Genomic DNA, 21,513 nt, shown 5'->3' with positions numbered 1-21,513 from the left:
CTTGGTTACTCTACCCACAGCAAAGGATATAAGTGTTACAATAAAATACTTGGAAAAATTGTTGAAAGTATTGATGTAGTGATTGATGAAGAAGGAAATATTCTTAGGCAGGTAAAATCTGAAGATTTCGAAGATGATGAGGACTATCCTTCAACATCAAATCAGACTTATGATGAAGAAGAAACATATGAGGCACCAAAAGAACAGATAAGGGTAGAAGAAAAGACTCCATCCATGTATGTCTACAAGAATCATCCAGAGACTCAAATTTTGGGGCAAAAAGAGGAAGGTATACAAACAAGAAGAACTATTTGAGAAGCTTCAAGTTATCTAGCATTGCTCTCCTCCACCGAACCACAAAATGTAAGTGAAGCATGCAAAGATGAATGCTAGGTCAAGGCCATGAATGAAGAACTTGATCAGATTGAAAAGAATAACACTTGGGAGTTGGTTTCAAGACCAAATGATAAGAATGTCATAGGGACCAAATGGATATTCAAAAACAAGCTAAATGAAAATGGAGATGTTATTAGAAACAAGGCCAGACTTGTTTGTAAAGGGTATGCTCAAAAACAAGGTATAGACTTTGAAGAAACTTTTGCACCGGTTGCTAGACTTGAAGCCATAAGAATGTTCCTTGCTCTTTCTACCTATCATAAGTTCAAAGTATTTCAAATGGATGTGAAATCTGCCTTTCTGAATGGAGACTTGGAAGAAGAAGTGTATATTGAGCAACTAGATGGGTTTATCCTTGGAAATGATCCAAAACTTGTATGCAAACTCAAAAAGGCTCTCTATGGCCTTAAATAGGCTCCAAGGGCTTGGTATTATTGTTTGGATAAGTACCTCCATCAACAAGGTTTTACAAAAGGATCAACATATAACAATCTATATATAAAAATTGACAATGATAAGTTGCTAATACTTGTTGTGTATGTTGATGATATCATCTTTGGTAGCAATGAAGAAGACATGAGTCAAAACTTTGCCTTGGTGATGCAAAAAGAATTTGAAATGTCCCTGCTTGGTGAGCTCACATATTTTCTTGGTTTACAAGTCCAACAAAACAAAGATGACATTTTTCTATCGCAAACCAAGTACCTCAAGCAGATCTTGAAGAAATATGGTATGGAGGATTCGAAACCAGTATGTACCCCTATGGTAACAGGATGCAACCTCAGTGCAAATGATGAATCAACAACAGTACATCAACCAACCTATAGATCCATGATTGGTAGTTTTCTCTATCTAACAGGTACCCGACCAGACATCATGCATGCAGTGGGAATAGTTGGAAGATTTCAGGCAAATCCAAAGGAAACTCATCTTTAGGTAGTTAAGAGAATTTTCAAGTATCTTCAAGGAACTCAAAACTATGGCTTATGGTATCCTAGAGATACAGATCTCACACTTCATGCATATACAGATGCAGATTGGGCAGGAAGCGTGGATGTCAGAAAAAGCACTAGTGGTGGTGCATTCTTTATGGGTTCCATATTAGTATCTTGGTTCAGCAAGAAACAAAGTTCAATTGCATATCTACAACTAAAGCAGAATATGTGGCTGCTGCATTTTCTGCACACAATTCCTTTAGATGATGCAAACATTGCAAGAAATTCAAATCACTTGTACTCCACCTATCTCCATTTTTTGTGATAATAAAAGTGCAATAAGTATTTCAAAGAATCCAATCATGCATTCTAAGACCAGGCACATACCTATCAAATATCATTTTCTCCTGGAACAAGTGCTTCAAGAAAAGGTCAAATTGGAGTATGCCCCCTCCAAAGAATAAGTTGCTGATATACTCACCAAACCACTGCCCAAGGAGACATTTGAATACCTCAGATAGAAGTTGGGAGTAGTTGATGCATCATCTTGCTATTGAAATTATCTGTTTTAGAGAACAATTGTTGTACGCGAGTTTCATGAAGCGTATCCACGTATATACGTAGGTTTCTGTAGATATAGTTGCATATATGTTGGTTTGAAGAAAAACAGTGGGGCCAGACTCAGGATGAAAAGAGTATGATATGGGTCTGACAGAGACCATCTAGCACAGGTTCAAGGGGAGCATATACTTCTAATAATGCATTGTTGGCATTATCTTAGAAAATCTTGGTTCAACTTCACAGCTATTTTGTTTTCAGGTGGAACAAGTGCAGAGGGAGATCATGCTTGCCGGTCTGAATGATGATTAACAAATGCTGCTAGTTGCTGATGACTATCATAGTCTTGTATTAAATTTTAGTCTCTATATCATGTATTTCCTTTATTATCAAGGTCATGTAACGACCTATCTTGTTTTCCCCACTATGCCTGGGATGGATGATGTAATGTTCATGTGTAAATTTTTGGTGTATCCCCATTTGGTTGGGTGAATGAGTCAATATTGGTATATCCCCACTTGGTTGGGATATGGATGTATGTATGAGTCTTTGGTGATACAAAGACCATTTATGATGTATAAAGTCATGTTTCTTCTTGTAGAACATCTTCTTGCATACCTTGCCTACAGTCAAGGGGAGCATGGACAACACAGTAGAGCAGAGATTTCAGCATGTACTCAGGGGGAGCATAACTCTTTGCCCTTGATGACAAAGGGGGAGAATGACTTTGAGTGACTTGGGGTTGCCATCAAGTCCAAAGGGGGAGATTTTTGGCATTATGACACAGGTTTGGTGCCATGACACAGGTGTTGTCCTTGATGGCAACTCACTCAAATGACGGATCACAGTTTAGGATATCAGAATGAAAGGATATACGCAGGTTCCTCTTAACCAAGTCGTGTATACATGCGGGATCGACGATCAAAAGGCGCATATATGTATGCATGCACTTTCATGCAGGCAAAAGCGCGTATACGTATGCATGCACTTTCATGCAAGAAAAAGCGCGTACATGTGGGAAAACTTATTTTTGGGTCCATGGTATTTAGTCCTTGGTATTTGGACCTATGGTTTTGGATCATGGTATCTCGTCCAAAGTGTTGAACCTAGGTATTGGGTCCATGGTATTGATTCTCTATGGTTTTGGATCATGGTATTGAGTAAGGCCTAAGACTATAAAAGGGGAAGGAGATCAATAGGCAAGGGAATTGACTCAACCATTGAATATCTTATGAAGAGCAAGATCTAGAATTGGGTTATGGTGCATAGCTGGATTTGAACCAAGGAGGAACCTGAGCGCTAGAAGAAGGATAAGTTCTATTGATGGGTCAAGATCTTAAGGCTTGAATAGTAGTATCTTTGTGTGATTTTGATCTATTATATTTGGAGCATGACTTTATCTATAAATATGATAATCTAGGTATAACTAATGTCTGAATAAGTGAAAAGGGTAAATTATCTTTTATATATTTGTATGTAGGTTTGACACATCAGAGGCGCGTATACATGCTAGTTCATTAATTCAAAACAGCGTATACGCAGGTTGGCCTTAACACATCAGCGTATGCACACAGGTTCTACATATTGAAGTAGCGTACGTCTCATGAAATATGTTTTAGCTACTTCTGTTTATTGTTGCAGTGTTCTGGGTTCAGGATTGGTTCTAGTTACTGTTACTGTATTCTGGTTACAACTATCTGAGAAGTGATTGGTTGATTTAGTATTGGTTTGTAAAAGGAGATTGGTTGATGCAGATATACTTGATGTTTGATGTTATTCATGGATCCAGTCTGAAAATTTATGAAACGTGGTCCCTGGATGAAAAGAGAAGGTTGTAGTCTTATGTAGGTCAGCACCTACATACTAGTACCTCAGCTAGTACAAGAGCTAGGGGGTTGTAGCTCCCTTCCAGGAGAAGCTGGAGAATGATAGAAGGTTGTAGCCTTCTGCAGGTAGCAGCCTGTGTACTGGTATAAGACTACACCAGTACAAAAACATTGTAGAAAGAAGTTTCTAATTAAAAGAATATAGAGACGAATTGCAGCAGGTGGTTTTCACCCACATTGGGTTTCCACCTTATATCTTGTGTTCTTATGTGTGATTGCCTGTTCTATTTTACTGTTCCTAGTTACTGTTTATATGGTTTGATGCACAGATTAATGATCAACATCTGAAGAATAATTTAAATTACAAGTCTGTTAGTTATACGCTAGTTTCCTTAATTGTAGTTGCGTACATATGTGGTTTTTACTAACTAAAGTAGCGTATACAAATTTGATTGTGAAATGAAAAATAATTGACCTGATAATACTGATTCACCTCCCCTCCTCTCAGTATTATTTCCAACACATTCATCATCTTTTCTGCAAGCCAAGAGAAGCTAAACACCATCGCAACTTCTCTATTGTAACTAGATTTGTGGATATGTCTACACAATTCTCTCGTGTATGGACCTTTTGAAGAGCTACTTTTCCGCCATCGATCACATGTCTCAGAAAGTGATACCTTACATCAATGTGCTTGGTTCTGCTGTGATAAGCAGGATTTGTAGCCAAGTGAATAGCACTTTGACTGTCACAAAGTACATTCACTTTCTCCTGTGTCCTTCCAATCTCATCAAGCAAACCATTTAACTAGATTGCTTCTTTACTGGCATCTGAAGCAGCTATATATTTTGCTTCGATAGTGGGCAATGCAACTGTTTCTTGAAGCTTTGACATCCAGCTAATTGCTCCACCTGCAAGAGTAAAGACATAACCTGTAGTAGATCTTTTGTTGTCCAAATCACCTGCATAATTAGAATCTACATATCCGCAGATTGATCCCTCACTACCACTAAAGATGATGCAATGGTCACTTGTGCCTCTTAGATATCGAAGCACCCATTTCACCGCTCGCCAATGTTCTTCACCTGGATTTGCCATGAACCTGCTAACAACTCCAACTGCATGTGAAATGTCAGGTCTTGTAGATACCATCACATACATTAAGTTGCCTACAACATTTGCATATGGTACATGAGACATATACTGCTTTTCTTCATCAGTTCTAGGACTCAAAACCAAAGAAAGCTTAAAATGGGAAGCTAGTGGAACATTAATAGGTTTCACATTGTTCATAGAGAACTTTTCAAGTACTTTCTCCACATACTTCTGTTGTGATAACCAAATCTTACCATTTTTCCTGTCTCTATGTATCTCCATGCCCAAGATATGTTTTGCTGCTCCAAGATCCTTCATATCAAACGTCCTAGAGAGCTGAGCCTTTAACCTGTTGATCTCTTCCATGCTTTTGCTTGCAATAAGCATATCGTCAACATACAGAGCTAATATAATGAATATGCCATTGAAACTTTTGAAGTATACACAATGTTCATACTCACTTCTTATAAAGTTCTGGCTCACCATGAAGAAATCAAACTTCTTGTACCATTGTTTGGGAGACTGCCTTAGACCATACAATGATTTCCTGAGCTTGCAAACTAATCTTCTGCTGCGACCTTGTACAAAACCTTTTGGCTATTCCATATATATATCTCTTCATTCAAATCACCATGTAGAAAAGATGTTTTAACATCTAACTGTTCTAACTCAAGATTAAGTAACGTAGTTATTGCCAACACAGTACGAATAGAAACAAGTTTTACAACTGGAGAAAAAATCTCATGAAAGAGTATACCTTCAACCTTAGAATACCCTTTTTCTACCAGTCTCACCTTATACCTTTCGATACTTCCATCAACTTTCCGTTTCAGTTTGAAGACCCATTTGCATCCAACAACACTTCTCCCTTCAGGAAGCTCTACGAGATCCCAGGTATTGTTCTTGGCTAAGGAATCAATTTCTTATTCCATAGCCATTTTCCATTTTTTTCTATCTGTATCATCTACTGCTTCCTGATACCAAGAAGGTTCCCCATCTTCAGTAATCAAAGAAAAAGATGAAGCAAAATCTTCATACCTTTTGGGAGTTTTTCTTTCCCTTGTAGACCTTCTTTGAGCGACTCGTTGCTGAACTGGTTCAAAAAATTGAACTAGTTCAGAAGCTTCAACAACTTCCTTTGTGTCTTCAACACCTTTTTCTCCAGAAGTCTCTCCTTCCTTTTGACTGTCACCAAAAGGTCTAGCCTCCAACTGAACTCGTTGATTTGGCGATACCTGTTCCTGTTCAATTCTTTCAACATTTGATTTTAAAAGAGAAGATTCATCAAATGTTACATCTCTACTAATGACTATCTTCCGCAATGTAGGATCCCACAACCTGTATCCTTTCACTGCATAGTCATACCCAACAAATACATAACATTTCGATTTTGGATCTAATTTTGAACGCTGATTTTTAGGAATAAGAGAATAAGCATCACAGCCAAATACCCTCAAATGTGAATAATCACAAGACCGAACTGTCCAAACTTCTTCAGGAATTTTACAATAAGTTGTTACTGAAGGTGATTTGTTAATTAAATAACAAACAGTAAATAGTGCTTCTGCCCACAACTCCTTTTGCAAGTTAGCATTGCTAATCATGCTTTTGGCTCTTTCCATAAGAGTCTGATTCATACGCTCAGCAACACCATTTTGCTAAGGAGTATAAACAAAAATTTTGCGTCTAATAATTCCTTCATCCTTACAGTATTGTTCAAATTCAATTGAAGTGAACTCACCACCATTGTCAGTTCTTAAACATTTAATAGATTTGCCTGTTCTTTTCTCTACCATTGCTTTAAATTGTTTAAAGACATTGAATACATCAGATTTCTTTTTAATCATAAAGACCCAAACATTATGAGAGAAATCATCAATAAACGTTAAAAAATATAGAGCACCTCCATATGCTACAACAGGGGATGGTCCCCACATATCATAATGAATATAGTCTAAAATATCTTTACTATTATGATTTCCAACTTTAAATCTCTGTTTACACTGTTTTCCATACACACAATGTTTACAGAAATCTAACTTCAAGGATTTCAGATTGGGAAGAGATTTACGTTTCATCAGTATTTGAAGACCTTTCTTGCTCATATGATCTAATCAATGATGCCAAAGATGAGTACCTGCTTCTTCCTTTTCTGATGCAACCGCTGCTTCACTGACTTGAGGACTTCCTTTTAACCTATAAATATTTACGACCTTTTCTACTTTCATAACCACTAGGGCTCCTTTAAAGACTTTCAAGACGCCATCTTGACCTACAAACTTATAACCATCTGAATCCAACACTCCCAAAGAAATCAATTTTTTCTTCAAATCATGTACATGTCTAACACTAGTTAATATTCTAACTGTGTTATCATACATCTTAATCCTGATATTCCCCATCCCAGTAGTCTGACATGACACATTATTACCCATAAACACAAAACTACCATTTACATTTTCATATGAAGTAATCCAATTTCTGTGTGGACACATGTGATGAGAAGCACCAGAGTCTAACAACCATCTTTCTAAACTCTGAGAGACATTACATTCAGGTGAAGTTTCATCTATCATACATAATTCTTCAGCAGATAAAACTCTGCCTATCATACCTGAATCGACCTGATTCGCTTCCTTCTTCGGGTTATCGGATTCTTTTCGTTTTCAACATTCTTTCTTCAAGTGCCCAATTTTATTGCAGTTCCAACATTTTGCCTTACACTTCTTTCCCTTCGATTTAGATCTGGAAGACTCCCTTCGTTTTTCTCCTCTTTCCTTTGAGCATCCTCTAGCTACCATGGCTTCTGATGCAACTGTTTCAGTACTGGATTTCCTTCGTACTTCTTTACACAAGAGGACTCCCATGACTGATTCAAACTTCAAAGAATCAACAGTGTTCAAATTGATTGAAGTTACGAAGTGATCCCATGATTCGGGCAGAGAACACAGCAAGGTTATGGCTTTATCTTCTTCCTGAATTTTAACTTCCATATCCGGGTTCAACAGGCAGCAACAGCGTGATGGGGTTCAGGAAGCAAAAAATCCAACACCCTCTTCACGCGGCTTTGGCTCTGCACACAGACAGGTCACTCCTGCACGCGTAGCCCACACAGCTCTATAGAGGCTTCACGCAGAATGGACAACCAACATCACGCAGCAAAGGCTTCACGCAAATCGCAGAGGTCTCTGCCTCTTCACGCAGCGGGACAATACAGGGTCTCAAGCAGAGAATATCTCACGCAGATCTTCACGCCTTGGACAGCATATACCAAGCATCTCCTGCTCCTTCACGCAGGCCGAAACCCTTTCCAACTGGTTGCACAGCAGTGTATGGACGCTGACCTCCTCACACAGATGGACAACAATACACGCAGCGTTCTGGTGGTCCTCCTTACTCTGCGAGAGACAGCAATACCTTCATAGCGGGTTTGGCAACTTCTCTCCTTCACACACACACAGAGCCTTCACAACTACGACAGGATGCTCTGGTAGCACGTAATAGGCAACAACAATACAGGGCCTCCTTCACGCATGCAGATGGACGCTCTACTCACGCAGGTGGACACTGGCCTCCCATTCTAGACTCCTCCTCGTCACGCAGAGCACTTACAACCCCGTCATTCACAGCTCTCAGCTCTTCAAAAAACTCAACTAACGCTCTGATACCAATTGTTGTGATAATTGGGGAAATGAGGAAAGAAATAAATATTTAGCTACACATAGACCAAGAAAGATTCATAACTGACTTGAAAACTGAAACCAAACACACAAATAAAAAACATAGGATTTACGTGGTAAAACCTTGACAAGGTGTCAAGGAAACATCCACGGGGTAAGGGATTGGAATCTCTATTAATTCAACAATGATTCTCCACACTTACATTTTTCGGGCATTCACTAGTTTTATACAAGCCTCCTCCGTTACATAACTGCTATTTCGGTATAAAACTAACTAGTAGTAACTAATACAATTATTACTCATATTTACATAATTTGTTGTCAAACTTCCAACAAGATCTAAGTGTTGCTTGCCTAATTACATCACTGTAGAAATTAAAAATACAATTGTAAGAAGATTGGTAATGGATGCTATTATTTACCAATTCGATGCATCCCTTACCAATTCTCCAACTTCTCCTAGAAGGGAGCTACAATTGTAGTGTGCACACTTATAACTCTTTAATAAGGGAGGAGAGGTAAATATAGATGCAACTGGGATGAAGTCAGTTTATCATTAGTGCCATAAGTAGCAATGGAGGCACCAACAGAGATAAGGGCATAGGAAAGAGCAATTTCATCGAGCTATTATTTATAGAGAAGTTGGAGTAGGGATGCCATTTTAGATGTAGACCTCTCTTTTTACTAGGGGCTCTCCAACAACTGGATTAGTGAACTGCTACTACTAGCCATGTTGCTTATGAGATTCTCAATGATCATGTGTAAAATGCTTTAAATTCTATTTGGAAATGTATTTTTCTAGTTTATGTGAAAGTAATAATCATCTCTGTTCAATACTAAAATGCAATTTGAAATATAGAAGACCCTAGCTTATGGGAATCTGTAGGCGTAATGGGATCCACCGGGGTTGAGAACTCACATTTTTTAATAGCCAAATAATTGATTTAATGCATGCAAGCTGATTCCATCCATCTTCATTATAAGATTCCCTCATATATGTAGGCACCAACTTTATGTGCTACTCTGTAACAAGAATTATTGGTTTCCACTATTCTGGTCTTTTAGGCTGTGCTTCTCACGTTCAACAATGACTTATGTAACCCGGAAATACTTTGTAATATTCAATTCATTCTTAGGCTCTCCATTAATTTTGTCTTGACTCTTAATACATCAGTGGACTTCTCTAGCAGTGTCTTGACTCTTAATACATCAGTGGACTTCTTTAGCAGTGTCTTCCCAAGAAGATCCTCTGTACATTTTGACATGTTTGGTTTTCTTTCTATTCTTTGATAATTTCTGAACCACTTGCTTGTATTGATCTCTCCTTCAGCATCTTGGACTCTGATTGTTTTTCATCAATTTTCCTCCTTAGCTGTAGAAAAATGTTTATTGATTCTCTTTCCATAAAATATCTCAGTTGTAGGACAAATATTCTCCAAAGTGTAAATATTACATCGAACTTATTGATATGTGTGTAAATATTGCATCAAACTTATTGACGTATGTGCTTCTGCCCTGCAAATTAGGTGAAACTTCTATCCACAATTTTCACTTTCAGCTGAGATTTTGTGCTTTTGTCCCTACAATTGGGTCCGATTTGAATTCTAAGTGCCATTTTTGCGAGTTAAAGAACTTTTACACAGGAGTATTGCATAAGGGAGGACTTAGGAAAAGCTGAATAGTACTGCGAAATGGTCCTAAGTTCATTCTATGTGACAATCCCAAATTTTTCTTCTAGGGACACATAGAGATATCTTTTTCTGCATAATAATAAAGTCCAAAATAATCCTATAAAATGTTTTCCTATTTATTATATTCAGACTGTGAAGCTAAATGAAGTTAGCCTTTTTTTTTTCAGAGAGAAAAAAACCAATATAGATTTATATTAAGAGTATATAAAGGTCATCATTACATAATCAAAAGTCGGATAAGGCATAGAAGTGCCCAGAATCACTTTCAGAGATAGGATGCAGATAGGGATAAATGAAGTTAGCCTTGTGTTGTGTATTTTCAAGTTTCATTTTTGTAAAGGGCCAAGGAAACCTAATTTATGATCATACTGGAATTGCTATACACTTAATTCCCATTAGATATTGGCTAACTTGTCAGCAGATTAGCTCTCCCAGGCACGCAGAAATAAATCAAATGGATTGTCTAATAATGAACTATTTCCTATAATACTAGATTGTCTCCAGATCGAGTTATACCCATAAATAGATCCCAATTTTGGAATTGTTTAGGATCCACATGGGAAACAAATCCTATAGCCTTGAAGCATCCAGCTGATGCAGATCTCAAAAATAGAAATTAAAAAAAAATTGCTACTACTACTTGCTTAGTAAAACCATAAGCATAACAAGAACCCCACCCCAAACCAAATTCCAAAACACAAAGATGACATCTACTTGCAATTGCTTGGATAGAAGCTTGAACCAAGGAGTTGAAGTATATCAAGGGGCGATCACTTTATCACTGCTATTTATATAACTAGATTTGTGTTAATTACGTTACTAGTATTGCTCACTTTACATGCCATAAAGAGAGTCGAATTTCCTTGTGTTCAACAAGGTATTCCATAATGAATATGATAGTGTAACAATAAGCAATAGAAGAAAGAAACATATGCAACAATTAATCTACTTATATCTTGCTAACTATATCCAAAACCTGCTGAGTGATAATTTGCTGGTGGAAAGACCAAAATGGAAGTCTCCACCATATCCTCAAACCCCTCCTTTGGTAGGTCCATAACTCGCTTCCTCCACTTGAGTTTTTACACTCATCACTAATAACTCATATCATCCATGCCATGATTTTTTTTTTTTTACTAATGTACCATAAATAACCTATTTCATTTTTGTCAATAGAACGAGTATATGCATGTATATTGAAGGCAACAACAGGGAATGTAGAAGGCATGCCTTAAAACAAATATACAAGCAATAATTATCTGATAAGCATACCCAACACAAAGAAACACTCAATTTGATACAGTTGGTGCCCATATAAGCAGTTATGATACCCAGATTATATGTATAATATCCTCATCTAAGATGGATAGTTATCAACAGTCCAGTTGATACTTATCGGCAGTCTAGTTGTATAGCTTAGCATGACATTGAAAGATGAAATCCCCTCTGGAGCTACAAAATGTATGATGAGAAGTAGGAATCAAAAGAACTCATCCTGAGTTGCTCGTTATAATGTGAAGTAATGCTAATAAAAAATTGGGATGCAGTGACGTGCCCGATCATTCTATGAGAGTATACTATGAAAGAGAATCTCATAAATACCTGTCCTCAACAGATCATCCACAAAGTGATTAGAGTGTTTTTTTAAACCTAACGCCTGCACGAAATATATGTTGGAATGATGATTTCAACTTGCCGGAAGCTGACAGTTGAACAACGACCCAACTTATTCAGAAAATAGCGATTGGACTTTCCCTGCGATGCGATATTATCGCATATCACACTTTCCCTTGTCACCCTTCGCTGCATCCCTGTATTGTTTGCAATGCGATATTTGCGATGCGATCGCAGATCGCAGATCACAAATCTTAAACTTCTGTGCGTTAAGCCTTTTGCTCCTTATCCACCGATGCAATGGTGCGATGTTGTGATAAGCCATGCATTAAATTCCGATAAGATATTTTCAGCTGTGTAATTAATGATATTTACTACGGTTGGTAAATATAGGTGAAATTTTTAATTTTATTGTTTTCTGTTTTACGGAAGTATGGGCACAAGCAACACGTATTGTAAGATATTTTTGCGTTGTTCATTATTAAAATAAAAATAAAAATGCAAGAGCAGATAGATGTGTGTAGAATTAGAGAAAGAGTTTTTTTTTCTACAATGCAAAACAATGCTGAACCTTTTAGTTTTCTGATATAATGAAATTGGTTTCTGGAACTGGAGCGTTCCTGATGTAATCCCTCTGTAGAGGAAGACTATTTTGTAACAGTTTTACTTATTGTTGTTTTCTAATAAAGATCCTGTATTAGAAACAGAGTGTTGTTCTCTGTGCTATTTTTTTGTGTTTGAAATAAACAGAAATTTCCATCATGGTATCAGAGCTAGTCTAGGCACTCAGTGAGTCAAAAACAGAGTTTGTTTTTCACTGTAGGAGCTGTAAGAAGCTTATCAAGCAGAGAAAGTTTTTTTTGCTTTTTATTATACAGTCAGTATCTCTTCTTTATTTATACAGGTTAAGATGGCAGATGCTGGAACTGGTTTGACAAATTCCCAACTGCCACAGTTTAATGGGAAAAATTACAGTTATTGGTCCATAACAATGAAAGCATTGTTTGCTTCTCAAGGAATATGGGAGCTGGTTGAAACTGGCTATGCTGAACCTGCAGATGCAACAACATTGGCTGCTTTGACAGTAGCAGAAAGAGACCAGTTGAAGAGCGACAGGAAGAAGGATGCCAAAGCCCTCTTTTTTCTCTTCCAATCAGTACATGAAAGTGTTTTTCCACGGATAGCAGCAGCAAGAAAATCCAAGGAGGCATGGGATATTCTCAAAACTGCCTATCAAGGCATGGAGAAGGTGAAGACTGCAAAGTTGCAGATTTTGAGAAGAGACTTTGAAACACTCAGCATGAAGGAATCTGATACAATAGATTCATTCTTCACTTAGGTTATTGGGTTGATAACCCAGATAAGATCTCATGGTGAGATTCTTGAAGAAAGAAGGATTGTAGAAAAGATCTTGAGAAGTTTACCCTCAAGGTTTGAAGCTGTTGTGGTAGCAATAGAAGAAACAAAGTATCTCTCACAGTTCACAGTAGATGAACTGAGTGCTTCTCTTATGTCTCATGAACACAGACTGAGTAGAGAAACAGATTCCTATTTTGAGCAAGCATTCAAGACTCAGATGTCTCTTTGCCAAGGAAGAGGTCGAGGCAGAGCAAATAACAGAGGTCCTGGAAGAAGCCAAAACAGAGGCAGACATTATCCTGCTAGCACAAGCGGAAGGAGCTGCAATCAGAACCAAGCTGAAGGTTCAAGCAAACAACAAGCTCATGGACAAAGGTATGACAAATCCCAAGTCCAATGTCATTATTGTAAGAAATATGGGCACTATGCCAATGAATGTAGGAAAAAACAAAATGACATGAATAGTAGGCAGAATGCTAATTTTGCAAATGAAGAAGATAAGAACCCAAAGAACGTGCTGTTAACATGTAACATAGCACAAGACAAACAAGAAGATTTTTGGTTCTTAGACTCAGGTTGTAGTAATCACATGACTGGAAATATTGCAATGTTTGCCAATCTGGATGAAAATGTGAAATCTGAGGTAACAACAGGGACTGATGATAAGATATCTGTCAAGGGTAAGGGCAGAGTCAGCATTCAAGCAAGAAATGGAGAACAGATGATTGTGCCAGAAGTATACTATGTACCTGGTCTGAAATGTAATCTTTTGAGCATTAGACAGCTCATTAACAAAGGTTACAATGTGTTCTTCAAATATGATTTGTGTACTATCAGAGACATACCTCCAAGTAAGAAGATCATTGCATAGGTGCAGATGACCAGCAATAGAATGTTTCCTCTCAAACTCAGGGCAGATTTGAAGGAAGGAAGAACTATTGCAGCTGTAACACAAGAAGTCTTTCAGGAACAAGTGAAAGATGTGAATTAGTTTTGGCATTTGAGATTTGGACATCTCAATTTCAGAGGCCTGAATCTGTTGCACAGAAAGAGAATGGTAAAGGGATTACCGTTGATTGAGAAACCGGACAGCCTTTGTGAAGGCTGCATCTTGGGCAAGCAACACAAAGAAAGCTTCCCAGCAGGGAAGAGTATAAGGGAAAAAGTACCCTTGGAAATTGTTCACTCTGATGTGTGTGGACCGATGCAAATACCATCATTTTCCGGAAATAAATATGTTTTAACTTTCATTGATGATTACACCAGAAAGACATGGGTGTATATGCTGAAACAGAAGAGTGAAGTGTTTGAGAAATTCCACCACTTCAAAACTCTTGTTGAGAAGCAGTGTGGGCATTATATCAAAGTGCTCAGAACAAATAGAGGAGGAGAGTACATCTCCAAAGACTTTCTGCGTTTTTGCAGAGAGAATGGCATACAAAAGCAGTTCACTGCGAGGTATACACCTCAGCAAAACGGTGTTGCCGAAAGGAAGAATAGGACCATTCTTGACATGGTCAGAAGTATGCTAAAGGAAAAGCACTTACCACATGAGTATTGGGCAGAAGTTGTCACTTGCGCAGTTTACATCTTGAATAGATGCCCAACTAAAGCTGTCATGAACAAAGTACCAGAAGAAGCATGGAGTGGTCAAAAGCAAACAATCACTCACATGAGAGTATTCGGTTGTGTAGCATATGCACGTGTACCGGATCAGCTAAGGAAGAAGCTTGACAGTAAGGGGGAGAAGTGTGTCTTTATTGGTTATAGTGATGATTCAAAAGCATACAAACTCTATAATCCATCCACCAAGGAATTGATAGTAAGCAGAGATGTGCAGTTCATTGAAGATGAAGCTTGGGATGGAAGCTTAGAGAAGACAGTGAATGTGAAGACAATTGTGTCTCACGAAGAAGAAGAGGAAGGGACAACAACAAATAATCCTTCATTAGTGGCTCCTCCTCCACCACTGCAAGTACAACAAACCTCACCACAAGCTGGAATTCGAATAGCCTTGAGAAGTCAAGGAAGTGCTTCTCCAAGCATATCACAGGGATCAGAAATACCCTCAAGTTCAGATGCAACTCCTAGCACACCAAGAAGACCAAGATTCAGAGATCTGAATGAGATTTATAAACAAGGAGAGGTAAGTAACAATACCGGTCTGAATTCATTATTCGCCTTGTATTGTCATGTTGATGACCCAGTTCATTTTGAAGATGTTGTAAATGAAGATAAATGGATTAAAGCAATGAATGAAGAAATTGGTGCAATTGAGAAGAGTAAAACATGGGAGTTAGTGGATCTCCCTGAAGGCAAAGATGTCATTGGAGTTAAGTGGGTCTATAAGACCAAAAGCAATGCTGAAGGCAATATTGACAGGCACAAAGCAAGACTTGTTGTGAAAGGCTATAAGCAGCAACAAGGCAAAGACTATGATGAAACCTTTGCACCGATAGCAAGGATGGAAACAGTTAGAACAGTGTTTTCTATTGCAGCACAACACAAATGGAAGATTTATCAGATGGATGTTAAATCTGCATTCCTAAATGGGGTGTTAAAAGAAGAGGTTTATGTTGAACAACCTCCAGGCTATGAAGTTGAAGGCCAAGAGCATAAAGTCTGCAAACTGAAGAAGGCTCTTTATGGGCTGAAGCAAGCTCCAAGAGAATGGTACAGCAGAATAGATGCTTATCTGATTGAAAATGGGTTTGATAAGTGTGATGGTGAACCCACACTCTACATAAAGGATAATGACCGTAAGTTTCTTATTGTTGTTTTATATGTAGATGATTTAATTTTTACTAGCAATGATGCTTCTCTCATTGATGATTTTAAAGCAGTCATGAAGAGTGAATTTGAAATGACTGACTTGGGCTTCTTAAGATATTTTCTTGGAATTGAAGTAGACCAAAGTGAAAATGGTGTTTTCATTTCTCAAGATAAATATGTAGAAGCAGTGTTGAAGAGATTTAACATGCAGAACAACAAAGCAGCTGTGACTCCAACTGTAGTAGGGTTGAAATTGACCAAAGAAGACAACAACAAATATTTTAATCCAAAATTGTACAAGAGCATAGTTGGCAGCCTTATGTACTTGACTACAACTAGGCCGGACATTATGCACGCTGTGAGTTTAATCTCCAGATTTATGGAAAGACCGAAAGAGACTCATTGGCAGGCAGCCAAGAGGATTCTAAGGTATGTAAATGGAACGAAGGGGTTTGGTATTTTATGTACCTAAGGGGGGTAATATGGGTACCAAGGGAGGTACCCAAGGTAATAATGTAATAATGGGATGGGCCATAGTAATAAATAAGGTGGTTAACCCATGTCATGTAAGGGACCACAAGTAGTTAACAATAATGTAATGGGCCCATGGTATTAGTTGATGGTATGAGGAAACCATAGTAATGATGCATGGTATTTTATGTATGAAGCCTATATAAGGGCTAGAGACTCCATATGAAGATGAAGAGAAGTATTCTTGTATGAACAGGCATATGGCTTGTGGAGTGTTCGCCTTCCTTAAGGAGTGAATGTATGGTGTTGCCCTACCATAAGGGTTTTGATAATAAAGAAGAATTTCTATATATTTTGATCTTGTTATTCTTGGGTTATTTCTATTCTCATATATCTTTTGGATTAGATCTACAACAATTGGTATCAGAGAACTTTCTTGGGCACAAAAGTGGAATTTTTTTTTTATTTTTTGCAGGGATTTTTGGGTGGCGAGTTTGCAGATCAGATCTGTACGTTTTGGTGAAAGATCTACAAAGTCTAATTGTAGATCTGTATTCTTTGTGAAAAAATAGCCAATTTCAAAAAACAAATCGGTTGAATCGGAGTCCGGATGAAGGAGATATCGCTGATCTAAAAATCAGTGGGGTTGTAGACAATTTTTCAGGGCAGCGAGTTTGCGGTGCAGATATGGACGTCCTGGTGCACGATATGCAAAATATACTTGTCGATCTGGAATATTTGTGAAAAAATACCTAATTTAAAAAAAAAATCAGTTGAATCGGAGTCCGGATGAGGGAGATATCGCGGATTTAAATCAGCTCTTTTTTGCAGAAATTTTGGTGACAGCGGGAGAGTTGCAGCGCAAATTTGAAATTTCATTGTCTGGATCAAAATTTTTATCACATGGTCAGATGCAGAATGGTTGTTCCATTTCCAAAAACAGGTCATAATAAAGATTCTGAGCAATATTGACTAAACTGTGACAATTTCAAATTTTCGCCACGTAAGTGTTTTTTTTTAAAACTCTCTTCATGGCTTCTATCAAGTATCTTTATTTTACAGGAAAAGATAGTGGTCTTCTATTGAAGAATTCATAAAACAAAAGAAGTGGGTATGGAAAAACAATTGGAAATTGTGGGCAGTGCAGGATTTTAGAGATGAGGCGGCCACATGGTGGGGATTACTTAACCAAAAGAAGTGTTCCAACCTGCCCGATGAAGAATTTGAAAAATTACTTTTAGACAGATGGTCTCATGCTAGAAAACAAGATAAGGAGAAACATGTGGGGTTATTTCTTACTGGTATATCCTTATTGCAGGTTCATGGATTGATTCAGAAGGAGAAAATCATTGTGTATATAAATCCGAGTTGCAAACAAAATCTCATAAATATCAACTTGACAAAGAAATTGCAAGTCCCAGCAAAAAAAATTGAAAATACACAGGTTGATGATAAGGATGTTCAAATCTATAAGGATTTGAAGCTTTCTATGGATAATTATGTGTTTCATGGTGATTTTTATGCTTCAGAGATGGATAATATCGATGCTGTTTTGGGATATCCTTGGATGGAATCTGTGGGTACTATCAATATTAATGTGCAGAAAAAATTCCTGAAGCTATGGTATAAAAAGAAGAAAATTACATTACAGGATAGTTCCATCCATAAACAAGTAGAGCACATGGAGGCGGAAGCAGAAGATGTTCAAGGGACTGACATATCAGATGATGAGCCTTTGATGATCGACAATCAAACACAAACAGAGGCTGCAGAAGAAAAGGTTACAGGTGATGATACATCAGAGGAGGGCTCAGTGGTTGAAGTCATATTGAAAAAGAAGACACCACAACAGGCACCACAGTAAGATGAAATCAAGCAAAAGCCATCGTGGGTTAAAACTTCAACATATCATCACCCACATCACCCCACACGACAACCATCATGGAAACCAAGTAGTCACATGATGGATAGAAAGGAGAGACGATCCACCTACTACACATCCACACAGAAGAGCTACCGCAGTCAACTTCCATCTCAAGCGAGCGAGGCACCAACGAGATCGAGGGTTCACCTTTCTCTTGGATGGCTAGATGCACGTGCATGGTATCAGTGGACTACTCTTTTGAGTAGATCTTATTATTTGTGTTCTTCCCATGTTTCGGGGACGAAACATGCTTAGGGGGGTGGAATGTTATATACCTAGGGGGGATAATATGGGGTACCAAGGGAGGTACCCAAGGTAATAATGTAATAATGGGATGGGCCATAGTAATAAATAAGGTGGTTAACCCATGTCATGTAAGGGACCACAAGTAGTTAATAATAATGTAAATGGCCCATGGTATTAGTTGATGGTATGAAGAAACCATGGTAATGATGCATGGTATTGTATGTATGAGGCCTATATAGAGGCTAGAGACTCCACATGGAGGGACATGAAGATGAAGAGAAGTATTCTTGTATGAACAAGCATATGGCTTGTGGAGTGTTCTCCTTCCTTAAGGAGTGAATGTATGGTGTTGCCATACCTTAAGGGTTTGATCAATAAAGAAGCATTCTATCTATTTCTATCTTGTTCTGGGTATATTTGTATTTTCATATATCTTTTGGATCAGATCTACAACAATTGGTATCAGAGCTACAACAATTGGTATCAGAGCTACAACACCAACCTTATGTACTTGACTACAACTAGGCCAGACATTATGCACGCTGTGAGTTTAATCTCCAGATTTATGGAAAGACCGAAAGAGACTCATTGGCAGGCAGCCAAGAGGATTCTAAGGTATGTAAATGGAACGAAGGGGTTTGGTATTTTATACTCCTCTTCTGAAAGTTTCATGTTGACAGGTTACACTGACAGTGATTGGGTTGGAAGTGTTGATGATAGGAAAAACACATCGGGATATGTGTTTCATATGGGATCGGGAGCCATCTCATGGGCTTCCAAGAAGAAACATGTAGTGTCTTTGTCAACAGTAGAGGAAAAGTATGTGGCAGCAACAGTAGCAGCATGCCAAGCAGTATGGCTGAGAAGAGTTCTCAGAGATTTGTGTCATGAACAAGGAAATGGCACAACCATTTACTGTGACAATAGCTCAATAATAGCATTGTCTAAAAACTCTGTTTTTCATAAAAGGACAAAGCACATAGACACCAAATTTCACTTCATACGTGAATTGGTTAACAATGGTGAGATTGTTTTACAGCACTGCAGAACAGAGGAACAGTTAGCTGACATCTTGACAAAACCATTGGGAAATAAAAGTTTTGATCATTTCAGGACATGCCTGGATATGCAGAAAAACCCAACAGTTGAAATTAAAGGGGAGTGTTGGAATGATAATTTCAAACTGCCGGAAGCTGACAGTTGAACAACGACCCAGCTTATTCAGAAAACAGCGATTGGACTTTCCCTGCGATGCGATCTGATCGCATATCGCACTTTCCCTTGTCACCCTTCGCTGCATCCCTGTATTGTCTGCGATGCGATATTTGCGATGCGATCGCAGATCGCAAATCTTAAACTTCTGCGCGTTAAGACCTTTGCTCCTTATCCGCCGATGCGATGGTGCGATGTTGTGATAAGCCATGCATTAAATTCCGATAAGATATTTTCAGCCGTGTAATTAATGATATTTACTACGGTTGGTAAATATAGGTGAAATTTTTAATTTTATTGTTTTCTATTTTACGGAAGTATGGGCACAAGAAACACGTATTGTAAGATATTTTTGCGTTGTTCATTATAAAAATAAAAAATAAAAAAATGCAAGAGCAGATAGATGTGTGTAGAATTAGAGAAAGAGTTTTTTTTTCTACAACGCACAGCAGTGCTGAACCTTTTAGTTTTCTGAGATAATGAAATTGGTTTCTGGAACTGGAGTGTTCTTGATGTAATCCCTCTGTGGAGGAAGACTATTTTGTAACAGTTTTACTTACTGTTGTTTTTCTAATAAAGATCCTGTATTAGAAACAAAGTGTTGTTCTCTGTGCTATTTTTTTGTGTTTGAAATAAACAGAAATTTCCATCAATATAAAATAAATTAAAAGTACTAGATGGACCATGTGGGCCCTCGCATGAAAGCCACGTGCTTCACCACTCCGTCTACATAACAACAGATGGCTATCTCTCCCTGTCAAATTGGACCGGTGGAGCCTGCCTATCCAACAACAATCACCCATCGTGAGGCAAAAAATCCAAACATCTGGAACACATGACCTACGATGTTTGTGTTAGTGCCAAAAATTGCGGTTATTTTGAATTAAATAAATCCAAATGGTTCAAACTCACAACCTATCCCTTCAATCGAACCCACCAATTTCCAAAAACACAAACCTGACAAAGATTTTGCAAAAGTATACTAGGACTTGCCCTATAGACTCTGTTGGTGGATCTAACTAATTGTGCTCAGTGATCACCCAATGGTGAATGCTGCATTGGAACTAAGTAAGGTCGAGATGCAGAAGTCACACCTATCTTTTGCATGATAAATTCTGATCTCTTATGTTAATTTTCCAAATCGTTTTCTGATAAGCTCCTCATGCTTACTCATGATGTGGGATACTATTCACACTGTACAATTACCTAACCTGAATTTAACGACTATGATTGTTTCACACCTCCTTTGCAGCAGTGAGCTAGCCACTTCCTTGAGGAATCAAAACTATAGTGGATGCTATAACACCATCCTTCTTTCACTGACCCAGCTCGTTTCTTATGACTGTCAATATGTCTCAATCTTAATTAAAAACTAAAATTGTCCAGGTTAAGTAAATATTGTAACTCTCCTATAATGCCAATGAACCGAACAATTTTGTTGATGCTTCAGTACCAGTCATGTAATATCCGATAAATTTACCCTTCAGTACCAGTCATGTAATATTTGATAAATTTACCCTTATCCATCACAAGAATTTCCAATAAAATTTACAAAGGATTTGGTTCAAACCTTATAGCTAGCTACTAGATCACTAGGAACAACATTTCCAATTCATGAATCATGATATGATTTAAAAAACCTAGGAACAATCTTTCCAATTCAAGAATCATGATATGATTTATGAAAATAAAGAATTGCACCAAACCCAATAAAGATGCTAGTAGACCAAAGTC

This window comes from Pinus tabuliformis, chromosome 8 (assembly GCF_031772625.1).
Source record: "Pinus tabuliformis cultivar Carrire ecotype Pingquan chromosome 8, CPIR1, whole genome shotgun sequence".
Lineage (NCBI taxonomy): Eukaryota > Viridiplantae > Streptophyta > Pinopsida > Pinales > Pinaceae > Pinus > Pinus tabuliformis.
Note: the sequence above shows the minus strand (reverse complement) of the source record.